The sequence below is a fragment of the Macaca thibetana genome, chromosome 2, assembly GCF_024542745.1.
Source record: "Macaca thibetana thibetana isolate TM-01 chromosome 2, ASM2454274v1, whole genome shotgun sequence".
In the NCBI taxonomy this organism is placed as follows: domain Eukaryota; kingdom Metazoa; phylum Chordata; class Mammalia; order Primates; family Cercopithecidae; genus Macaca; species Macaca thibetana.
In genome coordinates, this window is record NC_065579.1 from 48,776,343 (window position 1) to 48,784,368 (window position 8,026).

Consider the following 8,026-nt stretch of genomic DNA (forward strand, 5'->3'; position numbering starts at 1 on the left):
AGGGCAAAACCTAAGATTTTATAGTGTTGTTTTTATAACCTATATCAATATATTTATTATTTTATTAACATCATGACTCCTTCAAAAGAAAACATGTATGATAGAATATTTCATTCTCTTTAGCAAATGTGAAGGATCTTGGAGGTTAGCTATTTGGCTTTAATATAAAATAAAAGATGAGATTAAATGAAAGCAAATTGATAGCCACAGTCCATACGTAACCTTTATTAAACATATTAATTTGGTTCAAATTGTTTAAAGAGAATATCAGGTGTCTCCTTTTCAGCTTTCAAGAGGGAAATGTTTTTGTTATTTAGAGTACAAAAATATCCGAACAATATTCTCATGTTATTTATACAAGACATTAAGAAAACATTACCATGCCAACTATGATTACCAATAACGCCTCATTGTGTCACTTTACAGCTAGTCTTTTAGTATTTAAAATTATAGTAAAACAAGATGTCATGTTGCATACAGTTAAGTCATTTCGATAAGAAACTTTACATTTACGAAAACAGACTTAAAAAAAAATAGATGTTACGTGCAAACAAACACAAATATAATTCAAGGAGCCAACAGTGCATAAATTTACACAATACATTTATACAAAAGAACCCCACCTACTCCAATTCCCATTTCCCATTTCAAAAGGCAACCACAGACATTAGAATTTTTGTCTTCCAAGAGATTTTCTAAGCATAAATAAAATAATATACATAGTTTTTATACAAATGGCAATCATCTATATACTTTTCTGTGTCTTTTTCTTTTCATTTATTAAAATGTGTTGATATTAATTACATTTCAGTCCATATAACCTTATTCTTTTTAATGGCTGCAACACAATGCATTTACCTGGCTGCTTAATGACAAAAACTTAAATCGTTTCCAAATTTAGGCTATTATCAAAAATGCTGAAAAAAATATTTTCTTCCTGTGCATCTGTGCATTAAATTATTGAAAGGAGAATTGATGGATCAAAGTTTTGTACATTTTTAAAGATACTATCCAATTGCACTCTAAAGAATTTGAATCAATTTAGACCCCAGACAAAAAGTTACATTCCTAACACAGTATTTTATCAACATTTTTGTAGTTGTCAATCTGATATGTTAAAAAAAAAAATTGGTTTTATTTTCCATATATCTTATAATGAGGAGGCTGAGCCACTTTTATTATTTGTTTGAAAGCAATTTGCAACTCTATTTCTGTGAACTGCCTGTTTGTCATTTGTTCATTTCTGTTAGCTTTTTATTTCTGTCTTCTTTATATGAAAGGTATTAAAATTTTATATTAAAATTATCCTTTCAAAACGTACCATTTGTCTTCACTGCATTTTTGTCACACAATTTTATTTTTGAGACCAGGTCTCTTTCCGTTGCCCATGCTGCAGCGCAGTGGCATGATAATGGCTCACTGCAGCCTTGACCTCTCAGGCTCAATCAACTGTCCTGCCTCAGCCTCCTGAGCAGCTGGGAGTACAGGTGGGTGCCACCATGCCTGGCTAATTTTTAAATTTTTTTAGAGGTGGGGTTTCGCCATGTTTCCCAGGCTGCTCTCAAACTCCTGGGCTAAAGCAATCTGCCCACTCCTGCCTCTCAAAGTACTGTGATGATAGGCATGAGCCACCGCCACCCAGCCTTGTCATGCAATTAAAAACAAAATTTTTTGTAGTCCAATTTTAGATGTTTTCCTTCTTAAGGATTAGCATATCTATCTCTTTCACACTGAAGGATGAGCACCATAAAAATGAATTTTAGTACAATGCTGGTGAACATATGAGTATCAACATTCTTGTATTTTTTGTTTATGAAAGTTAACCGGTTGTGAAATCTCTCAGGCAAAATTCTTCACTGCTGTGCTTGCAATAAACATCATAAACATCAATATTAGGCAAGGAGAAAAAGGAAGGGGACTTTAAAGGAAGCAGCCGAAAGAGGACACTTATAAAAGAAAAAAAAAATGAGACAATATGAAAGGTTTTGTGAAATATATTTCTTCTGTAGTAAACGACAATTAATATATTCAAGAAGGCAATATTCTGTATAAATTACCAAGCACTATCAATTTTTTCTTATACACATGCATACATTATAGAAGTGTGTAATACAACATCCCTACTCATAATACAATTCAACGTATATTCCAAATTATTTACAAAAATGTTTACTACACACACACACACACAGACACACACACACACACACACACACACACAGTGTTTTAACTTGTTCTTTGTTTCATTTTGTGTTTTAACTTTAACTTATGTTTTGGACATATTCCAAGTTAGAACATTTAGAGCTACAATGTTTTAAACTGTATATTATTCTACCTTTGAAGATACCATACATTATGTAACCAATTCCCAATAAATGGCTACAGAGTTGTATCCATGTTTTCTACATTGTAAACAATCCTACTTTAAACATCTTTGACAGACATTTTTATTTGTACACTTGGGCGCATGTTTTGATGGAAAAATTCCAGTAAGTAAATGAACATTTGTAAATTTGAACAGCTTTAACCATAAAAACAGTTTCACCAATTCACATTTCCACTAAAAGTTTGTAAAATTATATTTTCCTCATTGCATTTTCAACAACACCTAAAGTTATCAGACTTTCAAAATTTGTAAAATTAATGCAAAAATTGATGTCTTACTTTATATATGTTTTGGATAATCAGTGTGGCTAACAGTATTCACTCTGCTTATTATTTGCTTATTATTTCTTTTGTTTGAGTTGACTCATTTTATCCTTAACTGGGTCATTGATTTTGAAGGTCATTAATAAATTTTCTAGGTATATTAGCAAAATTATCTTTTTTTTCTATTAACAACGTCCCCAGTTTGTATCTTTTTGGGGGGATGGAAATGTTAACAAAAATCACGTCCCTAAATGGGTCTAGGTTTTTGTATTATGCTTAGAAATGCTTTTCCAGCATCCAGTGTGCACAAATACCTATTTGGGCTTTCTTTTTTCCTTTTTAGATTGCATATATTTAGATTTAAATTAGTAAGCCATCTGGACTACATTTGTCTGTTAACAGTGAGGAAAAGTTCCAGTTTTATTATTAGGTTTCCCAAATAAATTCCTGTTTGTCCAAGCACATTCAATTAAATGTTATTTCTTCTTCCCTCTCACTGATTTAAAATGTAAGCTTATCAAATCCCAGCTTTCCTTTTATTCTTCCATGTCTCTTCAGTTTCATTTACACATCTGGTAGTAGTTCTATTGCACTGACTTTTAATCACCACAGTTTTATAACACCTTTTATTATATGAAAAAGTCTCCACTATATATATGTGAATATGTATAATATTAAACGTTAAAATTATATATAATATATACAATAATTATATATTTTGTATATTATTATTTGTAATATACATAACATTAATATATGTTTGTTCTTTCACATGAGCTAAACAGTATAGTTAAAAACAGTAACAAAAATATTCAGTTAGGATTCTACTTATACGTTGTTTTAGAGAAATGATATCTGTACCCAGAAGAATGTTATGTACTTTATTGGATTCTCATGCATATCTTTTTATATCTTCTTAAAAATAATTTCTCAATTCTGTGTTATTTCATGCCAAACTGAATTTTACTTTGTTTTACTGTATTATCTAGTTTATGTATAAACATCAATTGATTTCTATAAATTAAGTATGATGCAATTGGAAACTGATAAATTCACTTATGCTTCCCATCAAATTTCAGTGTTTCCTATGGACATTAAGGTATCCACTCACATCATGCATAAAGTGATTATATGTCCCCTACCTGTTGTCACTCGCCTATAGAATTCACAACCATGTCACAGAGTGTAATGATTAGCATTCTTGTCTTTTTTACATTTAATGGAAATGCCGCTAGTATTTCACAGCTAACCATGAGGGCAGATAGACAGATGGAGGTTGTCTTGTATTACTATTACAGGAGAATGCAATTAAATTAGGAAATCTACTCCCGTTTAAGTAGTATCAAGTTTGGTGCATTGTATCTTCATGTACTTATTTTGGTGGCTCCATTTTAAATGCAATATAAAATTAAAAACTAAATTGCAGATCCTAAGGGAAGATAAATAAGGCCACAAAATAAAATTCTAAGTCTTTAAATATGAACGTTTTATTTCTAAAAACAAATCAACCACAGCTCCAAATCGCCCCAGTTTGCCCGAATTGACAATATGAGAGACGGATTCTCTCCTGTCACCGCCTCCACTCGCCGAGCATGTAGAGAAGTTACCATAAAGCGTTTTTACCTGCGAGTGGCCTGGCCTGAGTTCGTGAGAGCCAAGCCGTAGAAACGCCAGTTAGAGACCCAAGAGAAACCCGATCAAGCGAGACCTGTCACGCAGACCGAAACGAAAGGGCCGCCCCCGTGAAGTGCTGCCAGGACCCCCATCCCTGGGCAGGAAACTGCTCGCTCCCAAACCTGCTGCGTCTCCACCGCAGACGCACGCCCGACACCACGAAACTTCTGCAACCACCTGAGGATGCGACGCGAGCGCAGTGTCTGGGAACCGCCAGCGCAGGACGCCGCGCGACCCCGCGCCTGCCCGCAGGCACCGCGGCCTCGGGCCTCCCCTCACCACAACCTCGGCCCCGCAGCCCGGGCGCCCGCGCCACCCAGTCCTGCTCTGCGCCCGCATGTCCAGCCCCACTCACCGCCTGCCCCGCAGAATGCTGGGCACCGGCGACGCCACACGCGGGTCTAGTTGTATTGGCAGAGGAAAGGGAAAGGAGAGGAGGCAGGGAAGGGAGACGGAAGAGGATTTTTCAAGTTATAAACAAAGTAAACGCGCGGAGGGGAGGGGAAGACGCGGGGTCCGGGGGCGGGTCCGGCTCGCCTGGACCCTCCTTCCCCGCGCGCGGCCGCCCCGTCTGGGACCCCGCCCCGCGCTGGGAGAGCTGCCAGCCCGCGGGGGCGTCTTCCTGGAGGGGGTGGGGCACCGTGAAGTCCGCTGAAACCTAAAAGCCGAGAGGGAGGAAGAAATGAAGAAAACAAGTTGTCACTACTCTAATAAGAGGTGAAAGAAAAGATAAAAGCCAGCCCAGCGTCACTTCCTATCAGAGGGGCAGGTTGCAGGGCCTGGGAAAAGGAGCTGTGTTCATAGATTACTGCGCCTAGAAAGAAAATGAAGAAACCCCTCTTTCTCAAGAGCCTTTTTGATTTGCATTTGCGCCCATCCCCAGGTCCTCGGCTTGGTGATTTAGCCTTGGCAATGCCGTGCTGGCTGGAAACACTTGGGCATGGGGCCCAGGAATTCTGTTTTCTTTTCCACAGAATTGGGGGAGGCCAATTTGATCTTGGAGGGAAGGTGGGAGAGACGCCAAGAAAGGGGAAAGGGAGCAGGTTGCCCATGTTTTCTGACATTGGGAGAAAAATGTCATTTGCTTTTCACTGTTAGGCACAAATACTTCTTTCAAACCAATGGGATTCAGTTCTGTGGTGGTGCTTGGAGAGAAGCACAATACACTGACGGGAAGTGGGAGAACCTGAAGGTCGTCTGACCTTATGAAGAATCAGAACTGGACAGAAGTAAGTTTGATTAAGCTCTGAGGAGTACTTGGCAGAACCCCATTGTGGGAGAGGGTTGGATGGGGAAGGGGTGTGGGAGTGGAGTTCTAGCATTTTCCATTTTCCTTTATATGTGTGTTATTTGTTAATATTCCTGTGAGAATAGATTTAAAAATTCATACAGTTCTTCTCAGGAATAATTGCACAGAACATTTCTCAAATGCAGACATAGTATTTTATTGAAAGCATAAAACAAAGAAACTGGTGGTGAAACTAAATTATAACAGCATGTGTTACCTTTGTTTTAAATGTATGGAAGAGGCCAAGTAATTGAGCTTATGAATGTAAACATCCATAGTGGCCACATGAAAGATGCCAAAACTTTCAAGAGCAAAACATGTCTTGTGAAACATTTTGCTTTGAGGCATTAAAATAAAATCAAGTATGTCATACACCCCAAATCACAACTTTCAAGGGGAAGAAGAAGTAATCAATTTCCTGTCTTTCTGAAATTTCCTGATCTGATGACTTTCCAACCTGGACATTTCCAGGGATGACAAATTCACTCTTTTTTATACTAATACCATTTTAGTTGCTCTGTTGCTCCAAGCTGTATTTCTTCGTGTTATTTCCCTTTCACTGGTTGTTCTTATGTTACCACAGTCTACTTAGAGTTAATAATGTACCACTTCACATAAAGTTAAGAAATTTACAACTACTTGACAGTTCCTCAATTATATGTGCAAATGCTGTCAGATTTTACATACCCATTAGTTATAGACTACACAACACAATGTTTTAAGTTTTGCTTAAATAGTGTATTGTCTTTTACAGAAATTAAAAGAAGAAGAAAATAGCTTTTCTATATTTCCACATACACACAATTTCCTGGGCTCCTTGTTTTTTTCTTGCAGATCTTAGTTTCACCTATTATCACTTACCTTCAGGCTAGAGACTTCCCTATAGCATTTCTTGTTAGTTTTGAGACAGGGTCTCACTCTGGTTGCCCAGGCTGGAGTACGGTGGCACAACCTCAGCCCACCGCAGCCTCGACCTCCTGGGCTCAGGTGATTCTTCCACCTCGCATCCCAAGTAGCTGAGATTACAGGCGCACGCTACCATGCCCAGATTTTTTTTTTTTTTTTTTCTTTTTTTGAGAGACGAGATTTGGCTATGTTACCTGGACTGGTCTAAAACTCCTGGATTCAAGCAGTCTGCCTGCCTTGACCTACCAAAGTGCTGGGATTACAGGTGCGAGCCACTATACCTAGTCCCTTTAGTGTTTCTTGTAGTGCAGAACAGCTACAGACAAATTCTTTTTAGATTTTTAAATCTAAAAATGTTTTTATTTTGTATGAATTTTGTAATGGTGTTTTTACTGGTTATAGAATTCTGGGTGTACAGATTTTTTTATTTTATTCCCCAACAATTTTGACCTCCATTTTTATCTGACAGAATGCATATTATTGGTTTTAAGAGTAACTTTTTATCATTGGTTTTCTGCAGTTAGTCTATGACATATGGTTCTTTTTGTGTTTATTCTGCTGTGGTTTTCTGAGTGTCATAGATACATAAGTAGATATTATTCACAAAATTTGAAAAACTTTCAGTCATTATTTCTTTACTACACCGTCCCCATTTCTCTCTCTTCTCCTTCTGGAAATTCAGTTCAATTAATTGTATGTTGGATCATATGATATTGACTCACAGCTCACCAAAACTTTACATTTTTCTGATTTTTTTCTCTTTAAGTTAAATAATTTCTATGGCTCTCTCTCAAAAATATGCTGACCCTTATTTCAATCTACTGTTAAGTACGTTACAGTATTAACACTTTTCAGTGCTAGTATTTCTGTTTGGTTCATTTGTGCAGCTTCCATGTCTTTTGATGAGATTTCACATCTGTTCATTCACTAAGACCATGATTTTCTTAACTTTTTAACTTATAATAACTGTTTGATATGGTTTGGATCTGTCTAACCCTGCCAAATCTCATGTTGGAATGTAATCCCCAGTGTTAAAGGTGGCCTGTTGGGAGGTATTTGGATTATAAGGGAGAATCTCCGGCTTAGTGCCTTAGTGATGAGTGTGTTCTTGCTCTGGTAGTTCCTGTGAGATCTGGTTATTTAAAAGAGTGTGTCCCCTCCCCTCTCTCTCTGACTCCAGCTCTTGCCATTAATACACCTGCTCCCCCTTTGCCTTCTGCCATGATTGTAAGCTTCTTGATGCCTCACCAGAGGCAGATGCTATCACTGTGCTTCCTGTACAGCCTGCAGAAGCATGAGCCAATTAAACCTCTTTTCTTTATAAATTACCCAGTCTCAAGCATTCCTTTACAGCAATGCAAGAACACCCTAACATATTGTTTTACTACTTTATACCAACATGTGTGTCACCTTGTCATGTATTTCTATGGGCTGGTTTTTTTTTCTTTTTTGGATGATGAGTCATGATTTTCTTTTTCTTACAATGGATATTACTTTTTTACTATACAC

At 37.3% G+C, this 8,026-nt stretch overlaps 1 protein-coding gene across 5 annotated transcripts in view; it reads right to left on the minus strand.

Moving 5' to 3' along the window:
• The window catches only part of PLSCR4 (phospholipid scramblase 4), a 67,171-nt gene extending 62,269 nt beyond the window's left edge, over positions 1-4,902 (minus strand). For 3 of the 5 annotated variants that reach the window (XM_050778156.1, XM_050778157.1, XM_050778155.1), the window contains exon 1: positions 4,679-4,852. The gene's annotated coding sequence lies outside the window, so the exon portion shown is untranslated. Of the gene's footprint in view, positions 1-4,678 lie in introns of all 5 variants that reach the window. The other 2 variants (XM_050778163.1, XM_050778154.1) reach the window with 1 other exon arrangement.
• Between the last annotated feature and the right edge of the window lie 3,124 nt (positions 4,903-8,026).